This window comes from Cebus imitator, unplaced genomic scaffold, assembly GCF_001604975.1.
Source record: "Cebus imitator isolate Cc_AM_T3 unplaced genomic scaffold, Cebus_imitator-1.0 Scaffold335, whole genome shotgun sequence".
Lineage (NCBI taxonomy): Eukaryota > Metazoa > Chordata > Mammalia > Primates > Cebidae > Cebus > Cebus imitator.
The window spans coordinates 1443227-1457985 of NW_016107650.1; the positions used below are offsets into that span (position 1 = coordinate 1443227).

Below are 14759 nucleotides of genomic sequence, written 5' to 3' on the forward strand. Positions count from 1 at the left end.
AAAAAGGCCGGGCGCAGTGGCTTACACCTGTAATCCCAGCACTCTGGGAGGATGAGGCAGGTAGATCTCTTGAGCTCAGGAGTTTGAGACCAGCCTGGCCAACGTGGCGAAACCCTGTCTTTACCAAAAATACAAAAAATTAGGTGGGTGTAGTGACACACACCTGTAGTCTCAGCTACTCAAGAGGCTGAAGCAGGAGGATCACTTGAGTCTGGGAGGTGAAGGTTATAGTGAGCTGAGATCACATCACTGCACTCCAGCCTGGGTGACAAAGCAAGACCGTGTTTCAAAAAAAAAGAAAGGAAAAGAAAAGAAAAAAGGCGAAACCCTGTCTCTACTAAAAATACAAAAATTAGCCAGGTGTGGTGGCAGGTGCCTGTAATCCTAGCTACTCAGGAGGCTGAGGCAGGAGAATCACTTGAAGCCAGGAGGTGAAGGTTGCAGTGAACTGACATCGTGCCTTTGCACTCCAGCCTGGGAGACAGAGTGAAACTCTGTCTCAAAAAAAAAAAAAAAAAGAGGCCAAGGAAACTTATGGGTGGGGGGAATCACATCTACGTCTTGATTGTGTAGGTGGTTACAAGACAGTTACACAATTCAGTATACTGCAAGCTTGAAACAGATGAATTTTATTGTATGCATATTATACCCCAGTAAAGGAAGAAAATAAAGGAGCTCAGGTAATACAGGCAAGCCCCTGGGAAAGGCTGCCTAGATGCTAGAGGAGAATGTAGACGGCGCCGGGAAGGGCTGCCTGGACGCCGGAGGACAGGGTAGGCGGCGCCGGGAAGGGTTGCCTGGACGCCGGAGGACAATGTAGACGGCGCTGGAACAGCTGCCTGAATGGTAGGGGAGAACGGTAGGGGAGAACGTAGATAGTGCTGCCCGACTTCTGGAAGGCTAGAGCCTACCTTATGAGCCACCAAGTGAATATGTCTCAGCAAAAAAAAAAAAAATCAGAGAGAAAGCAGAACTTGGGCTAAGGAAAAACTTCAAGTGACCACCTGAGAAAAATCTACAAGGTAAGCATCAAAGAACCTGAAACCAAGGAAAAGCATTCTTAAAGCCAAATAATTTTAAATTCTACATTAACATTTGTATCTTTTGCAAAAATTTCACATGCCGTTTCACTTTTTAAAACTGTGCTAAGTGAACAGTCTAAATATTATCTCTATTTTCCACAGACAGGGACACTGTGGGTTGTGGGGTTGGCATCAGGACATGTGCCACAACTGGATTTATTGCCTCTCAGCTCCAAGTTTACTGGCAAGTTCCAGAGCGAAGATTTTCCACAAGTTCCACTAGCAAGCTTCCACAGTTAGTGGCGCATCATTCCGGCTGCAGCAGGGAGGCAAGGCTGGGGCTGCATACGTACTTCAATGGAGCCGGTGGGGGCCATCTCCTTCTGAGTTGTGACGGGTGCTTCCCTCGCCGCTGCAGCCTCCAGCTCTGAGCCAGGCAGGAGCCCCACCCCCCTGGGCGGGGCTACAGCCACCCAAACTGTGGCTGTGGATCGGAACCTCCCTATGCTCTTGGGGGAGCCGGGAACAGGCAGGGTCTGCCCTTCTGGGTGCAGCTTCAGCCGACGCACCCATGGCTGCAGACCTGGGCTTCCCGCTCCAGGAAGCAGGCAGGAGCTGGGACAAGCGAGAGCCCTGCCCCTTCTGAGTTGGCAGGGTGGGAGCTCCCGGTTGCAGCTGCGGAGGCCCTGCCAGGCGCAAAACCCAGGCCTCTCTGCAGCCTGGACCCTCCAGGTCCCCAGGAAGGTCCCCCCCGGCCGTCCCTGGGAGTGTCTATTCCTGCTGCCTGGTCTCTCTCCGCTCCCAGCGCCTGCACCGATCTCGGAGCGGGATTTGGGGCTCAGCCCCGGGGCCATGAATGGCAGCAGGAGAGATTCAGTCCTGGGCGGAAGGGAGCGGGTTCCCAGTAAGGCTCCAACCTTCAGGCCAGGAAGGGCCGGAAGGCTGGGGACTGGGCTGCCAGTCCCTCGGACCGCAGTGAAGACTCGTGGTGCCTTTCCCATGCCTACCTATGGACCAATCGGCACGCACTTTCTCCCCTCTGAGATCCATAAAAGCCCTGACCTCAACCAGAGCAGGGCACAGGACGACCAGAGAAAGAAGAGGGCAGCAGTGACCAGAATGACCAGCTGCCCAAGAGTTTACCTTCTCCTTTGCGCTTTTCAGTGAAAGGCATAGACACTGACCTGCCTGCAGGGAGGAGCTGTTCTCTGCCTAAGAGCCTGCAGAGGCATTCAAATGCTTGTCGAGAGGAGCCACTCTCTCTAGGTCCTCTTTGCTGAGAGCTGAACACTCCCCAGGAGGATGCTGTTTTAACACTGAATAAAATTGTTGACCCTTCGCTTGTTTGCGTACCTCATTCTTCCTTGAAGCAGGACAAGAACTCCGGAAAAGGTGTGCTCGTGGTTAGAGGTTTCTGGCTAGAAAAGTCGACACCCTAAAGATCCTGTAACAGCAATTTATCATCCACTAACTTTCCTTTTCCAGGGATGTCTGGTCTGCAGACCTGGGGGAAGGGGAAACTGTTGACTGCTGTAGCTCAGCACCCAGTAAAGTGAAGAGAATTCTGAGAAGTGTATTGTAACAGCCACTTTCCTTCCACCTGAGGCACCGCATCCAAGGTTAGGGTCCACTCCCTAGCGGAGATGCAAACCTGTTTTGAAAGGGGGTGCAGTGCAAGTAATCCTTACGGTCCTGCACTCCCAGAACTTGCTAGAAATCTTCCCTCTGGTATTTGCTAGTAATCTGCCCTCTAGGTTGCCCAAAGGAAGCTGTTCACAGGGAGGGGTCTCACCAGAGGCATTCAACAAAATTGCGTGAGGGTGGAGTACCTGGGAAGCTGCTGAGTGCTGATGGCTAATGTGATTGTGGGCGCCTAGTGCTGGAAATGCCACTAGCACTACAGCAGCCTAGCTTGGAAGCACACCAGAACCAGCAAGCAAACCCCGCCTGCAATGTCTCCAGCACCCTCTACTGCAATGCTTTGGTGTCAGCAGGGAAGGAAAAGAGTTCAGGTGCACTTCAAAAGAGCAGGCAAAAAGGGTGAATTTGGGGAAGCACAGATTGATAATTTGGCACAAATGTCATTGAGACTCAGGGTGAAATCTGAACTCTGCCACTTATGTGTTGTATGTCCTTGGACAAGTTTCTTATTACTTTGACCCCAGTTTTCCCTTTAAAATGAGAATGAGCAAAGTGAAAATACAATTCACAAAAAATAAATACAAATGTCACTCACACATAGGAAAAGGTGCTTAAATTCACTTTAAAAGAATTACAAGTCAAAACAATATTGATATATCATTTCTCACCTAGTAGCTTGTCAAAAATTCCTAAGATTGTGGCAGACAACCTCAAGAGAGGAGGTAGCATCTCCCCTAGATAAAATGTAGGGTTGCTTTAAAAACAGACAAGCCCGGCCAGGCGCGGTGGCTCAAGCCTGTAATCCCAGCACTGTGGGAGGCCGAGGCAGGTGGATCACGAGGTCAAGAGATCGAGACCATCCTGGTCAACATGGTGGAACCCCGTCTCTACTAAAAATACAAAAAATTAGCTGGGCATGGTGGCGCGTGCCTGTAATCCCAGCGACTCAGGAGGCTGAGGCAGGAGAATTGCCTGAACCCAGGAGGCGGAGGTTGCGGTGAGCCGAGATCGCGCCATTGCACTCCAGCCTGGGTAACAAGAGCGAAACTCCGTCTCAAAAAAAATTAATTAATTAATTAATTAATTAAAATAATAAAAACAGACAAGCAAAAAAATAGAATTGCTTCAACTGACTATGAAAGCGGTGACTTCCCCACACTTTTTTTTTTTTGTAGAGGTAGAGTCTCTCTGTGTTGCCCAGGCTGGTCTCAAACTGGGCTCAAGTGATCCTCCCCACTTAGCCTCCCAAAGTAGTGGGATTTCAGTCACAAGCCACCACACCCAGCCCAAAGTGGTGAATCCCTAAATTCAGTATTCCTCTCCTGTAACATGACCAGCTGCATGTAGGACATCCATGTCAGCTCATGTGTGTCACCCAGTGAGACTCAAACAATATGAAGAACTGTCACAAACACGAAGCTCTGGCTACTGCTTTGGCTGTGTGCAAGACAGTCCTTGTCTCTGACCCAGGAATCTCATATCTTCTAGTATCCATGAAACAAAAACAGAATAGCTTTCTAACTTTAGTAAGTAGGGTAGAATCCCAAGCCATTAACAATTCTTGACTAGTTCCATCTCAAGAGAATTTTCACCAACAGATTTCGGGCAGATTTGTGAGCACAGTATGATTGTGCCAGAATGATTCTGATGAACTTCCCAGGCTAAAGAATTAAAGAATCTCGAGATGCTTTGCCTTTTAAATTCTTCAATCTTTTTATTGTTTTATAAATTTTGATTTGGTTTTCGGCTGCTACTTTTTATTACTTGTATCTGTGTACCTCTAGCAGCCCCTTCTTCATTTTAATTGTTCCTTATAATCTATCAAAGGAGAAATCAGATAACTACATTTCTTAAAATAATTTCTCAACTAAATATTGGGGTAGTTTTTGCTTATTATGTAATTTTCAGTTATGTTCAGACAGTCAAGGTCAAATAATGGGACGTACAATCCTACAATAAGTTGGGTTTCTAAAAATTAAACAATAAAGTTTTGTGGTTTTGTTTTTTTTTGAGATGGAGCCTTGCTCTGTCTCTAGGATGGAGTGCAATGGCATGACCTCAGCTCACTGCAACCTCCGCCTCCTGGGTTCAAGCAATTCTCCTGTCTCAGCCTCCCCAGTAGCTGGGATTACAGGTGCACACTACCATGCCCAGCTAATTTTTGTATTTTTAGTAGAGACAGTGTTTCACCATGTTGGTCAGGTTGGTCTCAAACTCCTGACCTTGTGATCCACCCTCCTCGGCCTCCCAAAGTTCTGGGATTACAGACATGAGCCATCATGCCCAGCCAACAATGAAGTTTTTAAGCAAAATATAAATTTATAAAAAATGATCAATTATTATCAAGGAAAAAATGTGGTTTAATTTTTTCATTGTGAAGTGTCATAATAGTAAGTTAGTCTGTATTCTGAAAGCAAATGAACAAGAGTTTTAGTTCATTTCGTTCACTTCTTTGTTTTAATGCTGGGGCTGTGTAATTCAAATAGAATAAGACTGATTGATTCAGTATATTCTGGCTTTCTTTCTTTTGTTTAAAGACAAGGTCTCATTCTGTCACCCAGGCTAGTGTATAGTGGTGAAATCACATCTTACCACAGCCTCGACCTTCTCAGTTCAAGCACTCCTCCCACTTCAGCCAACCGAGTAGCTGAGATTACAGGTGTGTGTCACCATACCTGGCTAATCTTTGTATTTTTAGTAGAGATGGGGTTTCACCATGTTGCCCAAGGTGGTCTTGAACTCCTGAGCTCAAGTGATCCACCTGCCTTGGCCTCCCAAAGTGCTGGGATTAAAGAGGTGAGCCACCACGCCCAGTCCAATTCTCTTTTTCAATTACTTGTTAGTTGAAGGCAGTTGGAACTTTAAAATTTCAAATCTTCTCAGTTTTGGATTGGACACAAATGCCTACTTTGAAGCATTTATCTGTTGCTTGAAACTTATCAAAAAAGAAGCCCAGAGCAAAAGCGCCCTCCCAGCAAATCTATCTTTGGTAAGATTATGGATTTTATTAAATAGTTTTGTGAGGAAAAGATCTTGGTATGAATAAACGTTGCATGCTTTGGTTTAATTCCCTCAACAGAAACAAGAAAGAATCTCACTACTTTTAAGTACAGACATAGTACCAGCTGGAAGGGAGCTTTATCTAAAGAATTCCAACTATTAGGTGTTACACTCAGGCAGATCACAATCATTATACATCCCCCTTGTCTCACACTGAATGTTCTTCAGCGTTACATTCCCGAAGATGGAGCTGAGCTTCTCTACCTTTACATTCCTGAAGCAAATACTGCATAAGCCCCTGGTGTCTGAGTCCTAACGATGTGGTGCTGAGCGTGACTTATTACTTGTATCTGTGTACCTTTGCCCTTTCCTGAAGCTTCTAGACTGGCCTCTGTCTGCAGAATTACTTCACAAGCACTAAGTATTAACAGGAGAATTGAGAGAAAACTTACTCGCAAAGTTTTTTTTCTGCATAATCACCTGCAGGACAGTGGTTGTTCTGATTGTTGCTGCAATGACTTTGTTTTTTTTTTTGTTTGTTTTTGAGATGGAGTCTCGCACTGACATCCAGGCTGGAGTGCAATGGCACGATCTCGGCTCACTGCAAACTCCGCCTCTGAGGTTCAAGCAATTCTTCTGCCTCAGCTTTCTGAGTAGCTGGAATTACAGGCATCTGCCATCATGCCTGGCTAATTTTTATATTTTTGTAGAGATGGGGTTTCACCATGTTGGCCAGACTGGTCTTGAACTCCTGACCTCAGGTGACCTGCCTGCCTCAGCTTCCTAAAGTACAGGCATGAGCCACCACACCTGGCCCTAGTGACTTTCAATGTGTTGATCCCTGTGCATCTGTGCACTCTCACAGAAAGACACATATACTCCTTTAGCACTTGGCTCTTACAAAGTTCTTGCCTCTGAATACTAGGATGAATGCCTACTTTTAAATCATATTGTCCTTTCAGTCTCCCTAGAGTGGAGTTTATTATTTCATACTCAAGAAACTAGATCCAGATTGTTGAGAGGCTGTCAGGAAACCAGAAGCCATTCATCTTAGTCTCTGGTCATCTCCTTTAGGCACTGGGCTACAAGTAAGGAAACTGCAAAGGACTCTCTAGGCTAAGGTAAGTGCCAAGAAGGGCCATCATCCCAAGTGAAGCTTCCATCTAAGAAAACTACACAGAATAGACGCTCTGTAGACTCTCGCCTCTCCTAAATCTTCTAATATGAGATTGTCAGAGTTCAGAATTTATTTCCCAGATCATCAAGCTTATATTTAGGAAGCAAAGGTTCACTGACTTTTTCCTGGAAATCTCCCCTTAAAGACAAATATAACACTTGTACCAAAATTGAATCTGAATTGGAGATTTACTGCCAGTCTAAGGAAATACTGGGGACAGAGAAATATGTTAAACTATACCATGGGTATGCCATCAGCAAAATCCAAAGTATAGGCAATTCTACAAGACAAATCAACTGGTTCTTCAACAAATAAACAGCAAGATGGGAGGTTGCAGTGGGTAGAGAAGAAGGAGCCAGGTGTGATGGCACACACCTGTAGTCCCAGCTCCTTGGGAGGCTAAGATAAGAGGATTGCATGAGCCCAGAAATAGGAGGCTGCAGTAAACTATGATGACACCACTGAACTTCAGCCTAGGTGACAAAGGGAGACCCTGTCTCTAAAAAATAATTAATTTAAAAATATTTTAAAAATAAAAAGCAGAAGGAAGGAGTTACTGAGTACAAATAAGAGACATATTACCAAATGCAATGTACGGATCTTGTCTGAACTAATTACTCTATTTTAAAAAATACCCAAGGGAAATTTGAACACAGACTGACTATTTTGGGATGGTAAGGTAAGAGTTGTTTAAGGTTAACTGATTAGCAATGGGTAAAAAAAGAGGTATTTGCTATAATGACAACATTGTGGGTTTCACTGTAATAGCTTCTACCTATAAATGGTATTCATAGATGTAACTTTATACAATACATTTTCTTTGAAATAATTACTGAGAGAAGGAAGGGAAAAGGTATAAATCAAGCTTTCTTATCATGGGCACTATTGACATTTCAGACTGCGCAGGTGCTCGTTGAGCAGGGTTATCCTGAGCACGACATCTGTCTAGCAGCATCCCTGGCTTCTACCCGCTAGCTACCAGGAGTACCTCCCAATTGTGAAGACCAAAAGTGTCCGCACACATTGTCAAATATCCTCTGCAGGGCAAAACCACCCCCAGTTGAGAACCACTGGTATAAATAAAGCAGTATTGGCCTTGTGTTGATAAATGCTGAGGCTAGCGTGTATCAGGAAGATTTTTTTATTCATTCCCTATACTTTTATATATGTTTAAAACTTTCAATAATAAAAAATTTTAAATATTAATTTTAAAAGGATTAAATTATGGGATAAGGAGATAGAAATACTGGAAAATGTTTGACCATAAAAACTTTAGCAACTGTTAGGCATGGTGGCTCACGCCTGTAATCCCAGCACTTTGGGAGGCCAATGCGGTGGATCACCCTGAGGTCAGGAGTTTGACACCAACTTGGTCAACATGGTGAAACCCTATCTCTAATAAAAATACAAAAATTAGCCAGGCACGGTGGCACACGTCTGTAATCCCAGCTACTTGGGAGGTAGAGGCAGCAGAATCACTTGAACCCAGGAGGTGGAGAATGCAGTGAGCTGAGATCATGCCACTGCACTCCAGCCTGGGCAAGAGAACAAGACTCCATCTAAAAACAAACAAACAAACAAAAACTTTAGCAATCACAAATATTTGCACCATTTTTTTTTCACTTTTAAGTTTTACTTCAAATTGACAAATAATTACATTGCACTAATTTATTTTTTGACAAATCATTTCTTTGATGAGTATAAGCCCAGCCAAGAGAAGCAAGATGATGAAACACATTACTAATGAAGGTTTTGGGATTTGAGACCCAGGTGATGTTAAGAATAACAGAGTCAGCATCTTTAGTAGATTAGTTTAGTGCAGAATTATTGAAAGCGCTAGATGGTCTAGAAGGTAGCCCCTGGGCTTTAGTTATGTTTTGTTTCACATACACAGTGGTGGCCTGCACATTGTCTTAAAATTGAAATTGTCAATATTTAAAAAATCAGATGATTTCCATAAGCAAAGACAAATTATAAACTAAAAGAAGATATAGATAATTTCTTTCACATATGAAAGACTACATTCCCTAATTTTTGAAGAGCTATAAAAACATTGAGGGGGGAAGTCAGCAACCCAATAGATAAATGGGCAAAAGACAGGTATGGATAACTCACAGAAAACAATAGAGAAATGGTCCTTAAACATATAAACCCATGCTCAACTTTACTGAGAATAAGAGACATGCAAATTAGAACTCTGAGAAACCATTTCAACTGCTAGATGAGGACCTACAGAAAAGCTTGACAACATAGTGATGGTAGATAGAATTCTAAAATGCCGCCCGTTATATTATGCCTGCGATTAGGTTATTCAATAAGGCAAAGGTGATGGGATTTTATAATGGTAACTAAGGCCCCAAATTAGTAGACTTTAAATTATCTAAAGGGATATTATTCTGTCGGCCTTGATTTAATCATTAGGATGTCCTTCAGCAGAGGGCTTAGACTTTTTTTGATGTCAGACACATGTCTCTTACTGGCCTTGAAGAAGGAAGCTGCCATGAGTGTTATGTCTCCAAAGAAATGAATTCTCCCACAATTAAGAAATGAATTCTCCCACAATTGGAATAAGTTCAGAAGCAGATCCTTCTCCAGTGGAGCCTCCAGAAGACAATGTAACCTGGCCAGCACTTTGTTTACAGCCCTGTAAGACCCTGAGCTCAAAGCCCAGCTGAACTTTGTTTGGATTCCGTGGCACAGAAACTATGAGATAATACATGTTTTGTTTTAAGCCACTAAGATTGTGCAAATTTCTACACAGCAACAGAAAACTAACAAAACACTCTACCGGTGAGGCTGAGGGGAAACAAGCACTCATATACACGGCTAATGGAGTGTCAAATGTTAAAAGCCCTATAGAAGGGAATTTGTATCTGACAAGGCATGTCTACAATGATATGTACATTGACTTTGGATACAGCAACTCCGCTTCTAAGAATTTACTCTGAACTTCCTCAGTGTAGCATTATTTATAATACCTAAATATTGGAAATAACCTAATTGCACATCTCCAGGCAATTGGGTTATTTGCCTAATTGTTATATAAATTATGGTACATCTCCATAATGTAGTACTATGGAGTCATGAAAAGAATTAAGACGATCTCTCAGATGAACACATTTCTGAGATACATCCTTAAACGAAAAAAGCAGAGTCAAAGAGCATATGTAATATTCTACTACTTATATAAGAAAGAAATAAGACATCAGGCACAGTGGCTCACATATGTAATCCCAGCAATCTAGGAGGCCAAGGCAGTAGCATTACTTGAGGCCAAGAGTTTGAGACGAGTCTGGGCAACAAAGGAAGATCCTGTCTCTACAAAAATAAATAAATGAATAAATAAAGTAAGTAAATAAAATTAGCCAAGCACAGTGTCACTTGCTAGTAGTCCCAGCTACTTAGGAGACTGAGGCAGGAGGCTTGCTTAAGCCCAAAAGTCTGAGGTAACAGTGAGCTATGATTGTGCCAACGCACTCCAGTCGGCATGACAGAGGGAGATCCTATTTCTAAAAAAAATTTTTAATGAAGGAAAGAAAGAAGAATATATGTATTTGTTCATTAAACACACACACACACACACACACACACACAGACACACACACACACGGCCTGGTATGGTGGCTCACACCAGTAATCCCAACACTTTGGGAGGCCGAGGTGTGTAGATCACTTGAGATCAGGAGTTCAGGACCAGCCTGGTCAACATGGTGAAACCCCATCTCTACTAAAAATACAAAAAAATTAGCCAGGCGTTGTGGCGTACGCCTTTAGTTCTAGCTACCTGGGAAACTGAGGGAGGAGAATCGCTTGACCTGGGAGGTGGAGGTTGCAGTGAGTTGAGACCGCGCCCTTGCACTCCAGCCTGGGCACAGAGCCAGACTCTAAGAACAACAACAACAAAAAACCATAGAGAAAGGCTACATCTGAAACTAATGAAAATAGAAATTGGTTGCGGTTGCTTAAGAATGTAGGGAATAGAATGGGAAAATAGCGCAGCAATTACGGGCATAAGCCACCATGCCTGACCTTATTTAATTTTTTCCTTTTTTAATTTAATTTTTTAACTTTTGAATTATTAAATGTTTTATAAAATGCAGGGGTTTGTCTTTGTTGTTTTGTTCTATTTTTCTGAGACAGAGTCATACTCTGTCACCCAGGCTGGAGTGTAGTCTTGCCATCTCAGCTCACTGCAACTTCCGCCTCCCGGGTTCAAGGGTTTCTCATGCCTCAGCCTCCCAAGTAGCTAGGATTGCAGATGCCCGCCACCACACCCGGCTAATTTTTGTATTTTTAGTAGAGATGGGGTTTCTCCATGTTGGCGAGGCTGATCTCCAACTTCTAACCTCAGGCGATCTGCCCACCTCGGCCACCCAAATTGCTGGGATTACAGGCATGAACCACTGCTCCTGGCCAAAATGCAGTCTATTTTGAAATGTTTCTTTAAAAATAAGATGGCCTCAGCACTTTGGGAGGCTGAGGTGGGCGGATCACTCACTTGAAGTCAAGAGTTTGAGACCAGCCTGGCCTATATAGCAAAACCCCATCTCTACTAAAAATACAAAAATTAACTGGGTGTGGTGATGGGTGCCTGTAATCCCAGCTGCTTGGGAGGCTGAGGCATGATAAGGGCTTGAACCCAGAAGGTGGAGATTGCAGTGAGCTGAGATTACACCACTGCACTCCAGCTTGGGTGACAGAACAAGCGACAGAACAACTCTCAAAAAATCAATTAATTAATTAATTAAATAAAAATAAGATGGATGGATAGAGACAGGGATATATAGGTAGATGCAATAAAGAAGATATATTAAAATGTTGACGGTAGAATCTAGGTAGAATCTAAGTGTTTAGTGTAAAAAACTTTTAGTTTTCCTCCATGCTTGAAATATTTATTTTTATTGGAAAAAATTAAATAAGAATGAATGAAAACAGCAAACCCTAAAACAATCCTAACTGTGTAGCAAATTGATAATGTAACCACACAGAGAAAAGAATTTATTCAAGGGCCAGGCGAATGACTCATGCCTGTAATCCCAGCACTTCAGGAAGCCGAGGCAGGAGGATAGCTTAAGACCAGGAGGTCAAGACCAACCTGGGCAACATAGTGACACCCTGTCTTTACAGAAAATACAAAAATTAGCCAGGTGTGGTGGCACACACCTTTATCCCAGCTGCTCTGGAGGCTGAGGCAGGAGTCAGGGCTTCGGTGAGCTGCACTGCAGCCTGGACAACAGAGTGAGACCCTGTCTCAACAACAACAAATAATTTATTCAGGTATATTTTGAACACGTAATTCTGTAACTCTCTTAGTGGGATGTATTATCAGTACAAAAAAATCTCAAGGAAATTTTGAACTTTTATTAGAAATCTTTGCTGACTTCACGATAAGAAGTCAGCCAGAACTCCTAAGTACAGCAAATACCAGGCCAACAGAATTCTTCCTGAACTCGCCTGTTTAGATTCAGCTTCAGAATGTTGGTAACCTTATTCATAATTTACCAAGAAATATCAATGGCATGTAGTTCCGTGAAGGATTCTGTACTACCCACTAGGTGGCAATGCTATCTAATTATAAGCAGACCTTTAATTTGAAAGACTCATTCATCTAACAACCGGTATTGATCTTTCTCACCTATGAGCAAACTAGACTTTCATGAATATCTGCATAATGTTCTTCAGAATTTTAATAAAAAGAAAAAATGATATTATTTTCCCAAGCAAGGACTATATTAAATCAAACTCAGAATCACTGGATTGGTAGGAACCTCCAGAAATCAGCTAGTCCCTTTGTCCACTTCCAAACAGAATACCCTCCTACTCTATAATTTTTTCTTTGCCTGGGAGAGACGGCATTTCTCAAAGTTCTAGTCCAACATTTAGCATAAAGTCATGTGGTTTATTCAGTCATTCGTCACAAAGCAAACAATTTCTGAGCAATTGCCATTTGCCGGGTAGGCGGTTAGGTACGGAGGGTATGGTGGTGCCACAGACACGGTCCTGCTGCCTCCAAAGGCTTATTGTCCACTGCCCTGGCCATTGGCCCTCTTGGGAAAACGGAAGCATTGGTATGGGTCCTAGTGCCTTGGTTTGTTCTACTCTTCTCAGCTCAACCAGAGGAGAAATCCTATAAGAATGGGAGGCCCATTGGGGAAGAACAGAATAGTAAATTTAGTGGTTATTAGAAGACAATGTGGGGAATGCAAGAGAACAGGTAAAAGGTATGACGCACCCAGGCGAAGGAAGCCTTAGGAGTAGTAGAAAAGTTTCCCAGATGAAGCGACATCTAACTGATGTGTGAAGGGTAAGTAGGAGCTAGACTGGCAGGGGCCAGATGACATGGAAGGAGAGACAGAGGCCTCTGCAGGCTGCAGAAGCTGGGGGGAGAAGGAAAGCATCCTATTTACATCTGTCTCCCCAGTGCACGGCACCACGTCAAGCACACAACAGACGTACGTTAAACAGAATGAACGAATTCTGACCCTTACTCTGCTGCTATCACAATGAGACCCTGGAAAGATTACGCCACTTCTTGGAGCCTTGCTGTCCTCACTCTGAAGGTGAATGAGATCACTCAGGAAGACTGTGGAGAAGGAGATAAGAGGGCTCAGGACAAACCCGAGGACCACTGACACTTAAAAGACAGGCAGAGAAAAAAGAAGTAGCAAGGGACACTGCAAAGCAGGAACCCGAGAGGCAATACACACCAGGAGAGTGTGGCATCTCGCATGTGAGCATTTTAAGAAATAACGCAGGCCAGCCACAGCAGCTAAGGCCTGTAATCCCAGCACTTTGGGAGGTTGAAACAGGCAGATAACTTGAGGCCAGAAGTTTCAGACCAGCCTGGCCAACATGGTGAAACCGTCTCTACTAAAAATACAAAAATTAGCCAGGCATGGTGACACACAACTGTAGTCAGCTACTTAAGAGGCTGAGGCACAAGAATCACTTGAACCAGGGAGGCGGAGGTTGCAGCAAGCCAAGATCACACCACTGCACTCCAGCTTGGGCAACAGAGCGAGTCTTTGTTTCAAAAAAAAAGGATCAACTGTCAGAAGTCAAGTAACACTAAATATGAAAAGCAGTCCAATACTTTATTAATAAGAAGTAGCTGTTGGACTTTGTAAGAGAAGGTCAGCAACACGGTGGGTGCAAGGGCCACCCTGCAGTGGGCTGGAGATACAGCAGCGAGTGAACCTATGGAGTCAGCAAACACAGAAACCCCTTTAAAGAAACCTGGCACTGAAGCAGAAGTCAAGAGAGGAAAACATTTAAACATGATTGAGCATGTTCAATTGTTGCTGGAAAGGAGCCAGGAGATAGGGAAAGGTTGAGAGTGGTGACGGAGAGGCAGGTAAGGCTGTGGAACAAGTGTGGCATTTGAGAAGGCAGGAGAGCGCAGGAGTGACACAGCTGAACTGGAAGAAGGACCCCAGAGGTGTGGTGAGCTTATTAGACACCCACCCAGAGGATAATTTTTAACTCACAAACCCCACTCTATGACAACATTATCTTCAGAAATAATCATGAAGAAAATTCCATAAAGTAAAAGCAGAAAGTGACATTTTTTCTGTTTTTGAACTCTCTACATATAATTATGTGAGTAAAAAAAATTGTTTAATAGAAAATCACAAGCTGGGCATGGTGGTATGTGCCTGTAGTCCCAGCTACTCAGAAGGCTGAGGCAGGAGGATCCCTAGAGCCAAGGAGTTTGAGGCTATAGTGAACTATGATCATGCCATTATACTCCAGTGTGACAGAGAAAGACCTTATCCTTAAAAAAAATTACAATACAAAAAAGAAAATAATAATGCATTAATACTTTTGTGTTACAGAAAAAAGATAAAATGTAGGGAATAATACTAAATCATGCCTCTGATATGCACAAGTTCTTGAGTCATTAGTTTTTTTTTTTTTTT

At 43.3% G+C, this 14759-nt stretch overlaps 1 pseudogene; it reads left to right on the top strand.

Moving 5' to 3' along the window:
• Positions 1-715: 715 nt before the first annotated feature.
• LOC108287084 overlaps positions 716-14759 on the top strand; it is a 25352-nt pseudogene continuing 11308 nt past the window's right edge.